The 8,061-nt window shown below is 31.8% G+C and overlaps 1 long non-coding RNA gene across 1 annotated transcript; it reads right to left on the reverse strand.

Moving 5' to 3' along the window:
• Positions 1 to 5,687: 5,687 nt before the first annotated feature.
• Positions 5,688 to 6,854, reverse strand: LOC109241632. The gene is made up of 2 exons (XR_002070261.1): positions 6,815 to 6,854; positions 5,688 to 5,893 (listed from the first exon to the last, which is right to left on the reverse strand). It is a non-coding gene; the product is annotated as an uncharacterized LOC109241632 (long non-coding RNA).
• Positions 6,855 to 8,061: the final 1,207 nt, after the last annotated feature.

Below are 8,061 nucleotides of genomic sequence, written 5' to 3' on the forward strand. Positions count from 1 at the left end.
TTGAAATACTAATGACTTCTTCCTGTAGTGTTCTCTGCTCAACATCACTCCCACTACTTGGAGGTAGTAAATTTCTTTTTATCTATTAACGTTTCTCCCACTACTTAAATGCAATGGAACGTCAATTCCGACAAATAGAGTTGTATGTTCTTGAGCGTTTGATTTTTTCAGATTATTCATTTGTTATTTCTTTGCTCAAATCCTGTAAAACTAGTTTACTTCTAGGAACATAGTTTATTAAATAATCCTATTATAGAGAACCGGTATTTGTGCTAACAATACCTTCTTTTCTTTCGGAAAATAAAATAAACCTCCTTTCGTTCCCTTGGATGTCCAATAAATGTGCAAACATTCATCCTTGATTTTATCTTATCTGTTTTCCCTTTCAGTATATATATTGTACAATTCCATATCCGAACTCTCCGCAGACCAGACTTACGTTAAGTCCACAATTTTATGGGATCCAAGATACAAATTTAGAAGAACTAAAATCAGAATGTAATTGCAGTTTCTACGGCATATCCATAACGAAAAAAGAAATAAATCTGAATAACTCACCATTAATCTAAACATCTCCATAAGAGTCCTATTTCTTCTCTCTACTACACCACTCTATTATGGAGTATTCGATGTAGACAATTGAGATATATTAATCTTCTATTTTGATAATTAACTAATGAACTTTGTAGAAAAGTGCTAGCCACCTACGATCAGATCGTAGTAATTTAATATATTTTTATGGTGCTTCTCCGTATCAAGCCTTAAAATCCTGAAACTATTCAAAGCATTCAGACTTACGGTGCATCAAACAAATATATTCATAGTTTGAATAATCATTTATGAAGGTCATAAAAATACTCAAAATCACCTCTTGCATATATGTTCATTAGGTAGCACAATCGAAAATAGATTAGTTCTAACTTATCACCAGCTCTCTTTCCTTTAGAGCAGAAATGTTTCTTAGTCATAGTTCCTTCTAAATAGGGTCCATAAGTTGGTAGTGCCTCTACTTTCAATGAACCTTAAGGTTCATCATTGACCAACTGAAATACTATCAAGATAATTATGATTTAAGGCGCAAGTGCACGGATAAGTTTCACTCAATTTTGAAGAATATTTTCTCTTATAAGGTAGACTAATATTGTTCAGTTCAAAAGAGACATTAACAATAACAAGACCATGCATCCATGTACCACAAGAGATAAAATATTTATCAATCTCAATAATGCAAGAGTTCAAAAATGAACTAGATATCCATCTCTTATTTTGCCTAAAAAACCGGAATTAAATTCCTTATAGCGAATGGTACATACATGGCATCCATCAAATTAATGTCTTATCTCGACCAAAGGAAATTTTTGACAAGTGATACGACAAACTACATGAAGTCATTGTGGAGTTGAGATATACAACATTAAATAGATCATAATAAGTCGATTAACACTGAATAATAAAATTCAGACTGCATTCAATATATATACATACATGCATATCGAATGGCAAATTTCGATGGGAAAAGAGTCATTCATGCAAAGTATATTATATAATGCAAGAATTATACAATCCAAAAAGAAATAGAACCAACTTAGATGGAGAGCAAACTGTTATTTTTAGTCAATTGTATATAACTATTTAATATAAAAATTTCAAACGCACTGCTCACATATATTTATGCACCTTGAATAGCAAATTTCGATGGGAAAAGAACTACTCATGCAACATATACATGTAATGCTNCATCTCCATAAGAGTCCTATTTCTTCTCTCTACTACACCACTCTATTATGGAGTATCCGATGTAGACAATTGAGATATAATCTTCTATTTTGATAAGTAACTAATGAACTTTATAGAGAAGTGCTAGCCACCTATGATCAGATCGTAGTAATTTAATATATTTTTATGGTGCTTCTCTGTATCAAGCCTTAAAATCCTGAAATTATTCAAAGCATTCAGACTTACGGTGCATCAAATAAATATATTTATAGTTTGAATAATCATTTATGAACGTCATAAAAATACTCAAAATCACCTCTTCCCTATATGTTCATTGGATAGCACAATCGAAAATAGATTAGTTCTAACTTATCACCAGCTCTCTTTCCTTTAGAGCAGAAATGTCTCTTAGTCATATTTCCTTTTAAACAAGATCCACAAGTTGGTAGTGCCTCTACTTTTAATGAACCTTAAGGTTCATGCTTGACCAACTTGAAATCATATCCAGATTAATATGACTTAGACAGAAGTGCACAGATAAGTTTCACTCAAACTTTAAAGAACATTTTCTCTTATAAGGTAGACTAATATTATTCAGTTCAGGAGATCGACATTAACAATAACAAGGTCATGCATCTATGTACCACAAGAGATAGAATATTTATGAAGCTCAATAACACAATCATTATTCTAAAATAAATTAAATATACATCTCTTATTTTGCTAAAAAACCGAAATTAAATTCCTTATAGCAGATGGTACATACAATGAATCCATCAAATTAACGTCTTATAACGATTAAAGGAATTTTTTTATTTAGTAGTGATACGACAAACTACATGAAGTCATTGTGGAGTTGAGATATACAACATTAAGTAGATCATAATAAGTCATAACACTGAATAATAAAATTCAGACTGCATTCAATATATATACATACATGCATCTTGAGTAGCAAATATCGATGGGAAAAGAGCCATTCATGCAAAGTATATTATATAATGCAAGAATTATACAATCCAAAAAAGAAACAGAACCAACTCAGATGGAGAGCAAACTGTTATTTTTTTTTTGTCAATTGTATATATCATAACTAATATCTCTAGTTCCATTGATCCAACATGTATACTCAGATGGAGAGTAAGTACATGATATCAATAACTAGTATTTCACCTAGTGAGCTTACAATAAATTTATCCGATATGGAGGAAGACCTAAAGTCAACGCGTAAATTTACACTCACTTGAAATTAATAGTGGAAGACCATAGAAATATATTTCTATCACCACTTAATCATGGTTGCATTATAATTACAAAATTGATTCAACGTGTGAACTCAGATGGAGAGTCAATACATGTTATCAACTACTAGTAATTATATTCAGTAAGTTCATAATAAATTTATTCGATATGGAGGAAGACCTAAAGTCGACGCGTAAATGTATTATCTTACTATAAATAGTGGAGACCATAAGGGTTAATTCCTATCACCACTTGATCACAACCATGAAATTTTCTCTAAGGATTAAGTTTCAAAATTCACAAAATGCTAAAAAAAAAAAACCATGTAGACAGTCATGAAACACTAAATTAATGTTATTCACTGCATACAATAAGTATTATTTATCGGGGTTTTCCGATAGACCTACCAAAATTCAGGTCAATTGGAGATCATAAAAGTCATGATCTTCAAAACAACAACCAAATTTGAAAAGCTACCATTTAAGCATTTTTAGGAATTTAAATCATGGCATACATTCCAACCATATATCAGTTCATGTAAAATAACATGCGTCATCACGTTCCAGATTTAATAAAATAAAACTGAGATAAAAGGAATGACTTTTCATATCTAAATCACATTTTAATCCCGCAAACTGCTAAAAAATAAACCATCTAAATGACCCTGAACTGCCGAAATATGACATAATTCTCTGCATAGCAATGAGTATTTCTTATCAGGTTATTTCCGATGAACCCACCGAATTTCAAGTCAATTGGAGATGGTGATCACCAAAACTAGACTAAATTCGAATAAGTCTTTTAAAGCGAATTTAAGATTCAACCAATGTGATTTACATTCTTTCAATATATCATATTAAGTTAAATCATCATGTGTAATCATGTTCCAGATTTAACACAAATAAAACTGATATATAAAGAATAATTTTTCATATTTAAATCTTATTTAATCCAATAAACGGCTTAAAATCCCATCTAAACGACCTCGAAACACCCAAAAATAACGTGATTCACTGCATAGCAGTGAGTGTTTCTCGCCGAGTTGTTTCCGATGGACCTACCAAATTTCAGGTTAATTGGAGTTCATCAAAAACATGACCTCCAAATCCATAACCAAATTCAGAAAATAACCGTTTTAGGCATTGTCATGGATTAAAATAAATACGATCATTCTTTCTATTATCCTTATAATTATTCCATGAGCATATAACATTGATTATAACCTTGTGTAAGGTATATAAAACCGCCTCTTACATCCAATTGTCCTCCCGTTTTATACACATGAGAATTCAAGATATTACTTTTCATCATAGTTGGTGAAAACCTCAATTATTTTTCTCATGAATAAGTTTAATGTCACTAGTATCAAGAGGTAAACCTCTTTTGTGTAGATGAAAACTCTACTACTAGCATAAACTTATCAAGGACAATTAATTTTCACATGGTACATTGAGCATTTTTCAATGACTTAAATAAATAGACCATTTTAATGGATCATATTTATTAATCATAATGCTCAATCCATGAATTCACATAATTACACATGTATAAAATTATTAAGAATTTTCCATGATTCCAAATAAATAAATCACCTTGGTGATAACCATTTATTAATCATAAATTTTTAACTCATGTATGATATTATCTCACGTGTATAAACTACTTAAGAATTTTCAATGATTCCAAATAAGTGAATCACCTTAGTGATAACTATTATTTATTCATATATTCTTATTTATACACTCTATATACTGTGAGAAAAATAATATGCTCATATTATTATACAAACACTGCCCAAATATTTTATTCCGTGTGTGACCGTAGATTATTCCGAATGGACAACAATGAATCCAAAATTGGATTCAAAACTTCTTGGCAAGTAAATTGCCTCGTTGCCAGACGCCACAAGTCTACACAATCAAATATAATGGGTCCTTTTCCCTTTTTAAAAAAAAATTAAAACAGATGATTGACCAAATATTAGTAGGGTTCACTTTACAAGACATATTATCATTACTGCCGTCACCCACCAATTCCTTTGGTCTCAATCACTTTCTTTTTATTTCCTTATTCAGTGCTCAATCACATAAGAAAATAACAGAACAATAAACGGATAATTCCATTCAAAAGCAATCATCAATTTATAGAACGGGAGCCGCGACAACACCTCATGACAGCGTACCAGTTCGTTAAAACAGTACCACAACAATGGGCTAAAATCCATTATATCAGACAAACCTAGGTTCTCACCAGTCTCCGCGCAACAACAAGCTTTTGAATTCTACACATGATTTTCGGCAGAATCATGAACGATATATAATCATACATATATATCATCTTGGTTATCTACATACATATCAACAGTTTTTAGGCGTTCCACCAGGTCGCGTGCCAATAGAGCTGTTGCAACGGTTTCTAGCAACGGTTGCACAACCGTTCCAATAAGTTCATTATTGCAATGGTTTTCAATGCGTTGTCATATGACGGTCTATTGCAACGGTTATATAGTCAAATGGAACGGTTCAAAATCGTTGCGATATCATTCTATGCAATGATATGTGAGGCTATTGCAACGGTTATTAAGAGCTATGGTAACATTACTAGGAGATTTTGCAACGGTTACTAGGAGCTATTGCAACGGTTATTAGGAGTTATTACAACCGTATATAATAAAATATAATATCTTAAAACTAATATAAATCACAAAGGAAATACTCACCAACACAATTGGAATCCAACATATTCAACTATTATTATTATTCATATATAAAAGCAAATTACATAATATTGTTAGACAATTCAAGAGTTAATACATAAGATTGCAAAATAATTTAAAATACAAGATTCTAGAACATCTTAAAGTCTATGAACGATCAACCAATACTCTTCAGTAAGGTCTTCACCGTATTCATCTACCCTTGTTCATTTGCTTCACCTACAACCATCAAATCCAATCATTTGTAGATTTGGTTACATACAATTAATTAAAAAATAAAAGGCAGAAAATAAATTTAGTTGAATGCTAAAACATAAATAGTGAGGTCCAGGATAAGCATTGCTCTTGTGGAATATGATAGAGTTTCAAACTGAACCAAGCAATATTTCTTCCGGGCAATAAAAGAGTTATTTATTGGAAGTATGCTAAAGTTCTTTTCTTCAATTACCTGGAATCCAGGAAAAAAAATTATCACATGGAATGATGGACAGAGGTATAAACCACCAAAGCATAAATAATATACCATAGATGATCTACTGCTTCTACTGCTTCCCTTTCTGTTGCAAGATGCTGGTGAATTTCTACAAACAACATAGTCCTACAACTTATAATCTTATACTATGGCTCATCATCCCGTTGACCAATTCATCCCAGAAACAATTAAACTACTATATTGAGAAATAAAGATAAGTGATTGGAACACCTCTCAGGAGGAAGCTTCTTGTTAGTACAATACTTTTTCACCAGTAATTATTCAAAGTTTTATTACCTGTAATTATTCAAAGTTTTTTCACCAGAAGAAATTAACAAGAAGCTCTATTTCTCAATATACTTTACTGTTTGATCCGAAACGTCATGGTTGAACTACCAACAATTAAAAGTGAAACGTTGACAGAGTTGCATACCCAACTAGAAGGCAGTAAATGAAATGGAAAACATAACATTAGAAACTAGAAAATATACTTCAACAAGAAAAAGAGTCCTCTACAGGAGGAACTATCAGAATCAGCACAACAAGAAAAAGGATTATGCAAACAAAATGATTCAAGAGCACGCTAACTGCATCAGTTTATATTAATAAATTGATTATGCCTTATATACCAGCAAGTTGTTCAGACAACAACAACAACAACAACATACCCAGTATTATCCCACACCGTGGTCTGGGGAGGGTAGTGTTTATGCAGACCTTACCCCTACCTTGTGAGGATAGAGAGGTTGTTTCCCAAGTTGTTCTGACAAAAAAATTTAAAAAAAGAAAAGAAGAAGAAGGTATCAGTTTGCCCAAATCCTAGCATGACCTTGATTTCTATAGACTGTATTTTTTGCAACTAGCAACACTAATTTCTGGCATATAACCAAAGAACGGTAAGTTCAGGAAGCCTTACCATAATATTTTGCATTCAAAACAAAAACAAAAAGGATATGTTATCTGGAGATTTAACGCACATATTATTTAACTACTGATCTATATAGAATGTCTTTTTCTTATTCTTCATCAGGTACACTACAAAAAGATAAGTCTACTGAAACATAAAAGTGTAAGAACTCCAAACTCATATATGAAAAACAAATCTTACCACAACAACAATTATATTCAAGTTTCAGTAAATTCTTTACGACGTTGTTTTGTTTTCAAGTTATAGCACCGAACTAAAATTATACATCAGATATAAAGCTACTAATGAACAGATATATAACTATCAGTTGAAAGAGAAGAAACTGATACTAAAAAAGGCAAGTACATATATGTGTTATGTATCAAATTTCTGCAGATTAGAGAAAATATATTGCCAAACATGTTCAAAAACTTAGTGAATAGTAATAGAGTATAGTTGGCAAGAAAAAAGAGACAAAGTATATGAATAACAGTAGTTGACGTTTAATTCGACAAACAGAGCCACCAATATCCTTTTCAAGATAAAAAGATATATATATATATATAGGAAAAAAATATTACTGTTCAAGCATGTCTCTCTTGAATGATACATGTAAACCAAAAGCCAAGAATAATATGTCTACTAAGCCATGAACCAAAAGAAAAAATTTATAAAGCTTGGAAATGCATTGTAAGTAATGGGTATACTGTGACGACCCGACCCGTCATGAGTTGCCGCCTCGTTTCCCTCATTTCTATTTCTTTATGCTTCATTATCCGTGTTTTATGTGGTTGAGTTGATTGGGTTGAGTTCGGAGTGAATTTGGTAAGAAATGAGACACTTAGTCTTTTTAAGGAAGGCTTAGTTTGGAAAAGTCAACCGATTGTTGACTTATGCGTTAGAGGGCTCGGATGTGATTTCTGATGATTCGGTTAGCTTCGGGGATGATTTGTGACTTAGGAGTGTGATCGGAAGTGGTTTTGGAGGTCCAGTGTAGAATTAGGCTTG

The sequence above is a fragment of the Nicotiana attenuata genome, unplaced genomic scaffold (assembly GCF_001879085.1).
Source record: "Nicotiana attenuata strain UT unplaced genomic scaffold, NIATTr2, whole genome shotgun sequence".
Taxonomy (NCBI): Eukaryota; Viridiplantae; Streptophyta; class Magnoliopsida; order Solanales; family Solanaceae; genus Nicotiana; species Nicotiana attenuata.